This window comes from Amphibalanus amphitrite, unplaced genomic scaffold, assembly GCF_019059575.1.
Source record: "Amphibalanus amphitrite isolate SeventyFive unplaced genomic scaffold, NRLGWU_Aamphi_draft 000009F_arrow, whole genome shotgun sequence".
Lineage (NCBI taxonomy): Eukaryota > Metazoa > Arthropoda > Thecostraca > Balanomorpha > Balanidae > Amphibalanus > Amphibalanus amphitrite.
In genome coordinates, this window is record NW_024881505.1 from 1,423,200 (window position 1) to 1,435,723 (window position 12,524).

The following is a 12,524-nucleotide window of genomic DNA, read 5'->3' on the forward strand; positions in this document are numbered from 1 at the left end:
CTTGTCGGTGGCCTGCATCTGGCCTCCGCCCGAGCGCGAGCCAGAACGGCGCCGCCCGATCGCGGCTCGGCGCTGATGAAAGGCCCGAGAAGGTCGGCAGGTGCTCGGCTGATACAGCTGACCAGAGCTCTCTGATCAGACGGGGAGGCACGCCGGGGTGTCCGCAGCCGGCAACGAAATGGCAGGGTTAACTGAACAAAGCAGATGCTGTTTTTAATGATTGTTGAAGATCTGATGATTGCATAGGATTATTAAACGTTAATGTCAAATAGGACAATGCACTAAATACTAATCGGTCTTTATGCCATTCATTCTGATGATCCTTCTAAAATATACATACCAAAGCAAAGGTACCAATCTGCACTTCAAATGCGATATGAGACGCAGACATTTGGATTTCGACATTTATTAAACACAAGTGAACACCGAACAAGCAAGATACATCAGGTCATACAACCAAACATTGCACACACTATGTCTCGGCTAAGTTTTGTAACGTCCCCATGTTTATCCATCTTTAAAGAATCGCCTTTGAAGGGCTATTCTGGCTGCGAGCGTCATCCATTTCCCTCTGTGGACGGATGTGCCTCGTCAGCGGCGCCAACTGCCCCTGTCGCCGCCCTGCCCCAATGTGTGGGACTACATGTCACCGGCCGGGCCACTGTGCGGGGACAGCGGGTCCCAGGGGGGTGCTGGGACGCAGCAGCGCGGCCCGGTGACCGGGCCCGTCTGCCCCGCCCCCCGCCCCCGGCAATCGATGTTGATTGTCAGCGCGCCCCTCGTCGGGAGGTGTCGATAAATTACGTTTCAATTGAAGCGGCGCTCAGCATTGTTTCTGCGGCTCGCGGCGGAGGGAGATGAGTGGTGGCCGACGCCGGGGACTCAGCCGGAGCGGCACAAAGACAACGGCGCGAGCTAGCTCAGAGACGGGCCGCCGCGTCGACAGGAACTGGCAAACGCCGAGCAGGGACGGGTCTTCAGAGTCTGCATGCTAAGTTTCGCCACGAAAATTCCCTTGTTGTTGCACAAGCAAGAAGATGAAGCTGGTTCATTACAGAGAGGCGCCGGCCGGTTCGGGGAGCGGCTGGCCGGGGATCAGCGCTGGCAGGTAAATAAATGCGCATGATGTCCAGTGTCAAAGCTGCCCGGCCCTATCAGCACCCGACACTCCTTATGAGAAATAATCATATGCGGTGCCCAATGCAGCATGAATTCACAGCTTTGTGGGCCGTCGCCCTCGGTCCGGCGGCCGGTGCGGAGGTGTTGCTAAGTGCGATCCGTGGAGGTTTAAGTTCGTCTCAGCTGCGGTGTCGGCGGGCCTGCGCGCGCCAGGCACGGGCTTACCGCCGTGCCGGCCCGCCGGCAGAGATGCCCGATTATGACAACACGTAGATGCAGCCAGCGATGCCGCGGCTCGCGTTACCGGAATCATTTGTATTTACCGGCGCAGGCGACTGCGGGGCGCACGCCGGCGCCGCTAATCCCTGCAGGATGCGCGCGCCGGCCGCGCCGGGCTGATATTTTCTGGTCCACACCTGCCTCACGCCGGCCGCCCGGCCAGCCCCGCCAGCAGGACCGCAATTACTGATTAAGACGCGCTGCCGCGTCGACGCATGACGGCCACGTTTGACCCGCACCGACCCGTGACGACCTGGCGGCGTCGGCGGCGCGGCGGATCGCGCCACCTCGGCCGCAGACGCGCCGCGGCCGTCGCGGCGATTAGTGACGGGATGGCGCGCCGCTCTTATCGACGGCCGACTCATTAATCTTATTAACGCTGCAGAGTCGCGTCGGCTAATTTGACACATCGTGGCGCGGCGGGCTGAGAGTGCGGCGAGAGCGGCGTACCGAGCGACAGGCCGGACCGGCAGCGGCGCTCGGCGTGCCAGGAGAGCCGCGTGACGATTATGGAGCGCGGGTGGCGGCGGGAAGGGCGGCCGTCACACCCGTCACGGGCGTCACGGCGCGGATTCACGGAAATCCGCCGGCTGGGAGCGGCGCCGCGGGCCGTGACCGCAGCCGTGAGGAAGCGGTCCGGTAAACACCTGCTCGGTGCAGCTCAGGGGTGTCCAGCGGGCCGGCCCCGGGTCCATCCACCGGCACCACCCCGACCGACGCCAACCGTGTGGGAACTCACGGCAATACTGAGCGCCTTATGCTGAGCCCTCGGGCTGTCTACACCATACGAGCATTAATTGTGGGAGAGACTAACAGCCAAATAAAAGATTTGATTTTTCCGGGTTGTCTTTTCATCTAACCTTTGAACCTCGGTCGGAGAGACATTCCGCATTCGCGACGGTATGTTTTGATATCGTGATTTATGAGTAGTGCGCAATCTGTGTTACTGTCTATTGAATAACCAATTTTTGGATGATAAAGCCCAGCCATCGAATAAAACAAATGAGAGAGATGCTCATCAATCTGCCATTGGACACATGAGATTCCCCGAGCACAATAAGTTTCACAAATGTCAAAAGGTCAGCGGGACTAAGCGACAAGGCCATTTGCCTCTATGACAGAGGGAAACAAATGACGTCTGGCCGGCTGTCGGCTGCCTCCCGGCTCTCTCCCATCCCCTCCCCGGCGGCGGCCGGTGACAGCGCCCATAATGGGAGACACTACGGGTGCCCGAGCTCGGCGTCCGCCCACACGGCGCCTCACACCGGTCCAGAGTGACAGCTGGGCGCGCCACCGCACCTCCGTCCTCAGCGTCTCAGTCCCCAGCTTAAAGCTTCTGTAACCAAGCAGCTCGCCGCCTCTGTCCCCAGCTCAACTTCCCTGTCCCGGCTCACCAGTTTTGTCCCATCGCCCCGACTGTCCTAAGTTCACTGTTTCTGCCCCCTGCTCACCGACTCTGTCGACTATCTCTGCACTGAGCTCACCGACTCTCTCCTCTGTCCCAGTCCTATACACAGCTGGCCATGACAAACCATCCACAACCGATCCCCATAACAGCAAACGGTTACGGCTGACATATTGTTCGACAGTAGCCGCGGGGACCACCGCGGCGCTGACCAGTCCACTCTCACCCTCTCACCCTCGCACCTTACATATTACACCCTAACGCAGCGTGGAGGGGACCGTCGCCGACTCGAATCCAAACCTCGGCCGACGCGGGTAGTTGGCGGCAGCAGAGCACGTGGTCCTCGGCTCCTTTTCTCCGTCCGTTTCACTCTCTCCTCGGAACGCCGCTCGGGAACGCAGCGCACCTGGAAAAAGGACGGCGCACACCTGCGTCAGAATCGGCGCACCGTACCTCATCTGCCTATAAAAAGGCCAGTGCAATAAAACGTCGTATGCAAACGGGACTGAAAGGCTCTCGGAGGCGGCTCTCGTTGGGCCGTGGGAGTGGCGGAGCGCGGGCTCAAAGGGTGGCGTCTCGTGCGGCGGACCGATCGCGGCCAGGTGCTGAGCTCGCGGCGCCGTCGGCCGTCCCCAGAGAAGGCCCAACGGTGCGCGGCGGCGGCAGTGGCGGCGCGGCGGCCGGCCGGCCAGGTGGTCCGCAGCGGCGCGCCCGTGAAAGGCACCGAACGCTCATTGTTTGCACCCGAGCCGGAAATTTATCGCCAGAGTAAATCATACGTAAACGGAAAACGGTCTCGGTAAGCCGGTGCGTCGCCGGCGGAGCTGCTGAAAGGCGGTGGCGCGGGCCACGGAGGGCAGGGTCGGGCTGAGGCGACCGGCGGCACAGCTGCGGGGGGCTCACACGCGTCCTCAGCGGCGCGCCGCAGGAGGCGGCAGAGAGACAGAGATTCACGCCACATGTAGACGGCAGAGAGACAGAGATTCGTGTCGGAGGTGCTGTCTAAAACAAAAAGAAAACAGAGTTGAATTTTAAGGGTTCCGGGGTGCTGAAGGAAACGACATTGATTAGACAGTTAAGGCCTGGCTACACTATGCGTTTTCTGCGTGCGTTTTTTTTTTTGCGAGTTTGCGTGTTTTGCGTAATATCGTTCTAGAAAAAAGTTATTATTAGTTTAACTTCTTTAATATTTATATAAAAGTTAATAAAACGTTTATGTTAACCCTAGAACGCCTAGGGGGGGGGGGTTGTATCAACCCCCCCTGAGGTTTTTTCAAAGTGCACGCTAAACGGCTTGTCGTAGCGGGCTGAAATTTTCAATACCCTCTGGGGCAACCTTTGCGCATCTTTTGCCGAAAAAAATTGATCGGGTCATGTCAGGTCACGGAGTTATGACGTCATAAGAGGTACAGCCTCCGGCCGACAGTTACCAAACGTGTGCGCCGAATCCCTAGGTTTTCTGCCGGTGATACCCACATTGTTTGATGGATCATGATGAAACTTCCCATGCATGTTGGGGCAAGCATTGGCTATCGTGTGGTGCAAGAAAATTGACCGGGTCAGGTCAGGTCACGGAGCTATGACGTCACAAGAGGAACAGCGTCCGGTACTATTTTTGAAAAGCGCCCGAACCACTATTTTGCTAATTCTTGTCACCTCAATGGGAATATGCAGCAATATTAGCTTCTATAGGGAGCAAATGGAACTCCCAAATCCAAAAATACAATCAGATTTCAAAAATTTAAATTTTGATTTTTCGAATTTCTGCCGCCGACTGTGACCTTGCCGACTTCCGGCGCTCCCAACGCGCCATTTTTAGAGCTAGGGAAACGAAATACATACCAAACGATAGAGAATTGATCAAGGAACACGATAGTGAAGGTTTCAAGTCGATATCTCCCACCGTTTTGCCGCAATCGCCGCGGAAAGTTGAAAAAGTTTGATTTTTGCGGAAAATTTGACCTTTGACCGGTCATAAGTAGGTCAAATGTTGACCTAGGACCAAAAAATATACCACCAATCGCGAGATCTCGTTGAGAGCAATCCGTTGGTTTTTTCCGCTAAGCTCTACGACCTTCCGTTTCGAAACGCCAGGGGGGGTCGTAACAACCCCCCCCCCCCCTGGTCGTTCGTGTTATGAGAAATGGCCTGGTCGTGCGAGGGTTAATTAAAAGTTTATATATGAAAAAAAAAACATAAAACAAAAACGTAATGTCGTTTCTTTCCAGAACGATATTCCGCAAATCACGCAAACTCGTAAAAAAGGCATAGTGTAGCCAGGCCTTTATACCTAAAATGTTAAAATCTTTCACGAGTGAAATCTAAATTTAAGCTTTTGAAATGATTGATTAACTTTTGAAATGTCATAAGTGGTTTTCTCTTGTTAGCCTACCTAAAGCATTAGGTGGCTTAAATATGACTTCAGAATAAATAAATAATTTTGACAACAAATAGCATTGCCAATCGAAAATCTGCTTCCATGTTATTGCGGCTGTTTGTTTGTTACTCGATTATTTAGATAAATTGATGTTTTATCCCGTCTGAATGTCAAACGACGATTTATTCGAGCGAAATAAATCTATCCTGCCATCTGAATATCTCCCCCTTTTCAGTCTCCCCGTCTCCGTTTCTTTCGTTCCGGTTCTGCGGGGCTCGGTTCCATCTTCGTCCTTTATCCCGGCTGCGGGGCTGGTAACAGCTTATTTGGCTTCAGCGCCCTGCCTGCTCCCTACTTGAACACATCTGTCTCACCAGGCGTGGCCGCACCGCGGCTTATGAAATCTAAGCCATTGCAATTTGGCCTTGTTGAATATGAAAAATTGGCGCCGTAGGGTCGAAGGTGGTGCACTTCTGGATGGCTAAATAGACCTTGGTGGCGCGCGTGCTGCCGAGAGCGGTGGCGATGGGCGTTTGATCGGTGGCGGGTCGGCTGGGCCGAGGGTCGGGCCGCGGGACGGTCGGGCTGTTCGACTGACTGGGAGGGGAGATGGGTCTTGGGATATCCACTGGCGCTCAAACGATTCACGCACTGCAACACGGAAAATTGACGAGCAGGTCGATATGTGTGCTGTGTAGCTCGTCGGAATCGGCGTTCCATGCTTTCCTAAAAAAGCAAAAAAAAAAACCTAATTGCTCGAGCATGTATGTAATGAAATGTAAAAACAAATCTATTTGCTAATCTGGAAAAGGAATCTACAGCCACTTGAATTTGCGGACAACTCAAAACACTTGCAATAAATTTGATTTGATAACAAACGTTTTCATTCTTCCACTCACAGACAGATTCCTCTATAGGCATAGATAAGTCTGCATTCCAACACCACCCGAATTTCGGCAACAAGCCTGGAAAACGCATCACCCATGTATTTCAGCAGGAACAAATGAACAACAAATTAGCCTGTGCACGAAAACGCCAATTATGGCCCGGCTTAGAGGACAGTCGGCAGGAAGTTGATGCCGGGCCAGGTGGTATATGGAACCGCGCGCCCTGTTCTCTATGCATTTAAATAAACATGCTCAGGTAATTACCACTCGAAGAACAGTTGGCCATTAGAGACATGGACCAAGTGATAATTATTCAATGCAATCAAAGAAGTGATTGTTGCTTCGCACCACTCAGCCCCAAACAGATAACGTGCATGACTGTGAGGTCCAAAACAACCCCGATGGCAAGGTAATAAATCAACACAACAACGGAACCACCTCAAATGGCATTGCATGCTTCAGATGTGAAAGATATGCTAATGAACCCCAGAAATGTTGCTCTGTCTGCGATACATGAAACGTCAAACTTAATACGTTAAAGTTGTTCTGTTCGCCTCAAACTAAGAACACCTGGCCATGCCTGGCTTCATGTTGACAATGTCTTGCAGCTCCCTGAGCGCTCTGCAATCTCGTTCACAGGTTGGTTACGCTGCATATAAATAACAATACACAGCAATAAACAGAATAGAAAAAATAATTCCCAACATAAAAATAACTTATGAAAATATGGATCCCTACGGTCCAGTATTGGTCAGTCAACACTAAGAACTAGCAGATATCCTCTCAAACGTCCTTCATTCCCAAAGCCAGATCCACTCTTCCATACGTACCTATTCAATTCACACGCTCTGAGCCGAATGTCCGTGGTCCTGTCTGCAGATGACTCTAGCTCACACTGATAAATATTGCCGACCTCTATAGGACAATTCACGACTGCACGCGTGTGACATCCTCTCAAACAGCTGGCTCATCAGTGCACACTGCGGCAGTGCGCAGTGAAAGGGGTGCGCGCGACGTCCGCCGCGCCTCCGACTGTCCATCTCTCTGTCTGTCTCTTCGTCCATCTCTCCGTCTGTCTCCTTGTCCAAAAGGCAGACAGCTGCCGCAACCCGGCTGCAGCGGCAGTGGCAGCTGGTGGATCCGCTCGGAGCGGCAGCTGCAGCGGACGCCGGACTCTCGATAAGTTCTGCACCCGGTCACCAAACAGTGACGGTATAAGGTCACAGCCATGCGACCTCGAGAACATCTTCAAGGGATCTCCTCGAGAACAGGTTCAGTTTAGGTCGAGACAAAAATCAGCCAATGCTCCGAACTACACAAAATCTTGTCGCTAAGTGCCGAAATTTAACAAAATTGACTCTAACAAAGAACATTGCTACACACACGTTAACACCTCTGGCCAGTGGCCGCAAGTACGGGCCCCCGGGGCGCCCGTACATGCACTGCAGGCGGGTCCAGACACCTGGCCTCCCGCGAAACGTCCCGAATTAGCACTGGCCCCTGGGGCTGGCCATGTATATAATCACCGCCTCACTTCGACCCTCCATGACGAGAGGGCAGCCCGAGATGCGGGCAACCAACCGACCGTCTGTCCGACCGTCTGCCGGTCTGCCGGTCTGTCCAGCAGCTGCAGGGTTGCTTGCCATTACAAGCACGTGCCGCGTGCATCGAACGCAGCCGGCCAAGGTACGATTAGACGGATAGGGGCAGAACAGATAGGGATGGTGCAGGAACCGAGGAGGGGACACCACAGAAGACGATAAGAAGAGAGGAGAGTCGCGACAGCAGCGAATACGAAGTGTATCGGTAGGATTAGGGACAGGGTAGGCCCCAGAGAGCAGAAGTTATATGAAGACCGATGATCACAAGTGCAGATTGTCGGGACAATGGAAAAAAGATCATGGGAAACTGGACTGAGGGTTACAAAGGACACAGTGAAAATGATCGTAACATCTGAGACAAGCAACCCGGTGCCAAGCATTATCAGACAGTACTAGGCAGGCTCACTTTTAATTTCAAAAGTAAATGCAATCAGAGTAGATCAGAAGATAGCGAGAGATACTTCGCATTGTGTCCAGGGGTGGACAAATGTGCCGAGTTGGGGTAGCACGAGTCTTCCCAATTCCACGCCGGCTGCGCCGGCTTGGCTTTGGAGCCGCACCAGACAGCGGAGGTCAAGGTCACCGCCAGGGCGGCGGCGGATTTGCTGCGCCCGTGCAACCCCAACTCGGCATATTTCTCCACCCCTGATTGTGTCTCAACTGTAAACCGTGAAGCCCCTAACCAGCGTCCACAACTATGAGCCTGTATCTGACCTATACGGAATGAAGTCGGCCGGTGCCGCAGTGCGTTCCGCTGGTGGATCGGGGTGCGGTCGTTCCATCAGGACTGGACAGGACAGTAGAGAGAGAGAGCGGCCACACGGAGGAATGTGCGACAGAGGCGCCGGTAACGGCTCACCGACGATCACACGTGCGTCAAGCGGCTCGGAGGGGAGCCAGGTTCCGTGAGCCGGGCAGCTCGCGAAGCCTACAAGTGCAGCGGGTGGTGTGAATGACGACCATGACCCGAGCACCACGCCAGAGTGATATACTTTCAAAGTCAAGGTCCATGCGCATTTAATATTCCCATAAGGACGTAACAGAGACGTATAGAAAATCAAGACCGACCATCAAACAAATAAAGTCACCACGTCCTGTGTTAACCCTTCAGAGCCGACCAGGGTCGAATCGACACCATCGCCACCCAGTGGTGCACACTCGAACTTCCTAGATGACGTCACCCGCGGTTTTGCTAATGAGTCGGCGGGTAACACAGTCGGCTGGTGCCGGCCGCGTTACGAGTGAAGTGCACGGTCGGCCGGCGCGCTGCGGTTACTCCACCCCGTGTTATACCGGCCGACGGCGCCACTGGCGGCGGCAGCGTGGGTGGGAGGGTGTACTCATTGTACCCCGGGATGGGCCTCCCAGACACCTGGCCACTGCCGGAGGGCGCAGGGCGGGGACGGGACTGTAGATGAACGGGGTCACGGTATGGAGATAGCTAATGAAGAGCTACGCTCTAGATGCCGCATAGTCGCACACATAGGAACGATTGAAACTAATGATTGGCATTACGATCGATATTATAAGCACATTTTCATCGGCTTACTGTTCTGGGGATCCAGAATCTATTTACACATTACCTGGGTAAGTTCAATGGTGGGCACTAAAACCTCACGGAAACAGGTTTACGGTATGGATTTGTGCATGCAATGTCGGCTCCGGTGACTGGCGTTCGTTACTTCATCTAATAAGCCCCAAGGTCCGTCGAACTCGGTCCGTCATGTGAAAACCCTTCCGCTTCCCACCGCCATCGGGCGGCCGGCGTCACGACTCACGAAGCGCTGTTGACTGCCGCGTGGCGTCCAGCGGGGCCCGGCACCCCGCCCCGACCGCACGCTGACCCTGCCGGCACCCGGCGCCGGGGTCACGGTCAGTTCCGCCACCTCCTGCGACCGGCGGCCGGCCGGCTCCTGTGAGACCGGCCTCCCCTCCGCGCCGTGCAGCGCCGCTGGACCGGGAACGGAGGGTGCTGCGCTGACCGGTCAGCGGTCGGTCGGCGCGTGTGAAGTCCATCTCGGCGCGGCCCTGCTCGGCCTGCACTGAGTGCGTGCAGCCTGCTCACACCTGCGGCGCAGCGGACGGCGCGGCACGAGCCAGCCGCACGCGAGCGGCCGCCGCCGGCCGGCCGGCCTTGGTCGTGAACCGCTGCCGCCGCCCCCGCCCACGCCGGCCGCCGCCGCCCAGAGGGGCGGGCCGCCCGGTGAGATGGTGAGCTGTGAGCAGCCGGCCGTGGTGAGATGTGAGGCCGGCTGGTGACAAGGACAGCGCAGTGTGTGTGTTATGCACTCTGTGGTGTGAACTATGGGACTGTGTGTGTTATGTAAGCAAGCGAGTTGGGGTGACAACGGAAGCGGTTCCAGCTGTTTACGGGAGGAAAGCCACCAGTAGACTGTATCTGTCAGACTAGCTGCCGGAGTAGAAAATATTAGATTCGTAAAAGCAATGACGTGATAAGAAATAAAACGGCCGTCAGTTTGTTTGAAAGATTTTGATTGAGCGTAATTACCTACTACATAGTGAATAAAAAAGTTAAACTATTGTTATACCTATTCATTTTGGTCATTTTGTGTTGATTGTTGAACTGATACCTAAGAAAGCTCCATGAAGGAAGGCGAGTCAGCCACATAATTTTTGAAACACTTTTCGTTCTTATTCAGACTTAAAATACATTTCCCAGAATGTTTTGAAGCAGCAGAGGTTGTGAAATGGGTTACAGCAGTGAGTAGAGCCACGAGTGCAAAGTTACACTTCCATCCATCATTGATGACCCAGGGGGCGTAGGGTTGACAAGGAGGTGGAACGACATTGGTACTCCAAATCCCAGGGGACGGCTGACTCATACAGCTGCCTGACGGAATGTCATGAGGTCAGCAGCGCACTGAGGAAGTCAGCAGGACTGACGAAATGCCGTTCCCTGGTTCACCCAGACTGGCGCGGTGCCCCATTCAGATATCTGTCAGGTGTATAAAAAGCACACCGGTCGGGTACACACACCGCCGGAGGGCAGTGCAGTTATCCCGCGCTGGCGCATCTCAAAGGGCCTTTCTGCGCCGACCGGGCCCACGGCGAACCCTGAAAGTGCCCACCGGTCTGGATCGACCGTCAGAGCAGACGAACAAAAGGTGGTGGCCGGTAAAAAGGCACGGAAAAAGTGGCAGCTCTCCTGTTCGTCGGCCCCGTCGCAGGCTGGAAATCAGCGACTCGAGCGGCAACAACAAATACAATTAGCGTCGGCGGCGCCGCGGCCGGCGGCGGTCAATATTGACCCGGCCCACGGTGACCGCGACTGGCGGCAGTCGCCGACTCCCGAGCCCACACAAAAACGGCGCACCGCTCCCCGCAGAGCAGGCAAAAACGGCGCAGAGCGGCCGCGCGCGCCGCACCGTCTCGGCGCGCAGCGCGGCCCGACAGGTGGAAACCACCACCAAATACCGCATCAGCCACGCCTAAGCGGTTTAGCGGAATTTCCTCTGCGCGCCGCGCCGTTCGAGCGGTGGGACCCGCCGGCCCATATGATGATGATGATGTCCCGATGGAGCGACGGGACATCGCTAATGCGAGCCTTCCTTCCTGCAGCACTGCGGCTTCCGACATCCGCGCCGACAGGTCGACACTCTCGACTGAGTATTGTTGGACAGCTCTCCGGCTTCCAATGCCCGTGCCCAGCCGCAGCTGACCTATGTCAGGTCAACACCCTCGCAAGGGGCGTGTGAGGGCTGCCGATAAGATGATGTCGCTTGCAGGCCGCCAGGTTTGTTCGCGAGCAGGCGTAAAAATAATAATAATGAACTTAGCTAAACTTGAAGGGATATGGCGACTTGAGTCAATATGCTATTAGAATATAACGTAATTAAAATGAGTGCCTTTTAATTCGTCCATCTAGGACATTTGCTGGCCATTATAAATCCGTAGGCACCCATCATTTCGACGGAAACTTCAGATTCAACGTCAAACGCTTGACTTGTCGTGCACTGATCGATATGTTTGGCCAGCAAAGGAAAACACAGGGGCAGGCGTGCGTCGTGTCGTTAGTTCTCAGCAATAAAAACACACCCATTTTACAACTTTGTCCATGAAACAGGCACGAAGCGTTGCAATAGCTCTCAGTGCATGCTGGATGGCATACACAGGCTGTCGGTCGATGGCTAGATCCTGCTGCGATAATACGGCCGACCGACATGGAAAGAAAACACAAAACTTTGACGTTATTGAAGCGCGTGGCCTAGAAGCATCGCGAGGTGCGGACGTCGGAATTTGAACGACAGTCGTCGAGCCCCAAGTGCAGTTTTGATGGATATAAACTGATCGTTTTAAAGAGACACTCATGTGAGCGGCGGGGTCCTTCAAAGGTGGTGCATGACAAATCAGTAACAGGCTTTCGTCGCGGCGTTATTGCTATGTGGCGAACACCGGCCAACTAAAAGCCACATCTATTGGATTAACGCGGCGCGAAATGTGTTTTCGTGGTCTAGTTATCGCGTCCGCGAAATCAGCTAATGCTTTTAAGACACGCCATCACAGGCGAACGCCTAATCCAATTTGGCGGCGTATTTGGTTGTCTTTGGTAAAGCGCACAATGGCGCCGCCGCCAGATCAGAGGGAGAGCGGAGGTGTAACTAACCGGAAAGAGGACAGGGGCGGGATCCTGTGGGACGGCCCAGATGACCGCCCAGCGTTACCGAACGCAGAGAGAAGCACCGCAAGTGACAAAATCCCGCCGCCCCGGGTACGATCAGCGTCAGATGAAGCTGCCCGACCTCCATCCGGCTCTCCACAAACAGTCGGGCCCGCGGCCGAGGTGCTCCTCTCCTCTTCCGGTGGAGTCTGGGCCGACAGCAGCCGCCACCCGGTCC

General features: G+C 54.8%; 1 long non-coding RNA gene across 1 annotated transcript in view; it reads right to left on the minus strand.

The window, feature by feature from the left end:
* Positions 1–395: 395 nt before the first annotated feature.
* LOC122380407 overlaps positions 396–12,524 on the minus strand; it is a 33,813-nt gene continuing 21,684 nt past the window's right edge. Inside the window, exon 3 of the long non-coding RNA XR_006256321.1 lies at positions 396–3,209. This is a non-coding gene — a long non-coding RNA (uncharacterized LOC122380407). The remainder of the gene's footprint in view (positions 3,210–12,524) is intronic.